The 995-nt window shown below is 42.0% G+C and overlaps 1 non-coding gene across 1 annotated transcript; it reads right to left on the bottom strand.

Moving 5' to 3' along the window:
* Window positions 1–540: 540 nt before the first annotated feature.
* On the bottom strand, window positions 541–646 carry LOC147493786 (small nucleolar RNA R71). Its single transcript, XR_015200649.1, has one exon. It is a non-coding gene; the product is annotated as a small nucleolar RNA R71 (small nucleolar RNA).
* Between the last annotated feature and the right edge of the window lie 349 nt (window positions 647–995).

Here is a 995-nt window from a genome sequence, read left to right as displayed (position 1 = left end):
CGTGAACAAGACGCTATTTATAAGTTTAAGCAAGGACGCAATCAGGCATTCCCTTCTTCCACTCCTCGTTTCTTTTGTCAGAGGAGTTTTAATTCTAGTATAATCAGGCTTGTTTTTCGTAAACATAAATACCACATGCCTATCTAAGAATTTCACACACACCACCGATATAATGGTCAAGAAAGAGAGACTCCTCTCTCGACTTCTACAAAGCCTTGGCGATAGCCCCAAATCTTGCATCGTTCTAGCAGACCGATTGGGGATTTTGAATCCCCAAATATTTTAATTTGTTACCCGCTTTTCATGGTTTAGACCATGAAAAACCTTATCAAAGATACACGCGTAGGATTGAACAAGTCCTAACAACATTCCACTATCCCACGGTTGGTGCGGAACAAATTAAACCGAGGGTATTCCCTTTCACCTTAGTCGATAAGGCGGCGCCTTGGTTAACCGCCCAAACGCCAAACTCTGTGGACTCATGGGCTCAACTTGTTCAATTGTTCATGGAACAGTTTTACCCACCACTGGAGACAGATGAAATGCTTCACAAGATTCCTTTCTTCAGCCAGAATCCTCATGAATCCTTTTCAGAGGCCTGGAATCGTTTCACTGATCTTCTCATTGAATGCCCGCATCATAATCTTGCGAAAGACACGCTTGTTTGTGCTTTCTTCAAGGGACTTTCACATTATCATAAGGAGGTTCTAGATATCATGACTGGGGGTAGTTTTCTTAGTAAAGGAGCCTTGGAGGCTTATAAATTCTTAAAAGATCAATCTAAGAAGAACAACAATTGGGGAGGTAACGATTCCTCCCGCTCCTCTCCTTCTTCTCTTGAGGTTAAATATGATCCCGAAGCTAAAAAACTCTTATCGATGCCCTCACTAAAAGGTAGATGCCATCTCTGCTCAACAACAACCCACTCCAGTCATGAACATTAACTCTACTCGTTGTAATGTCTGTTGTAGTCTTGAGCATTCCGACTTCTATTG

The sequence above is a fragment of the Coptis chinensis genome, chromosome 6 (assembly GCF_015680905.1).
Source record: "Coptis chinensis isolate HL-2020 chromosome 6, ASM1568090v1, whole genome shotgun sequence".
Lineage (NCBI taxonomy): Eukaryota > Viridiplantae > Streptophyta > Magnoliopsida > Ranunculales > Ranunculaceae > Coptis > Coptis chinensis.
This window is presented reverse-complemented; position numbering and strand designations above follow the sequence as displayed.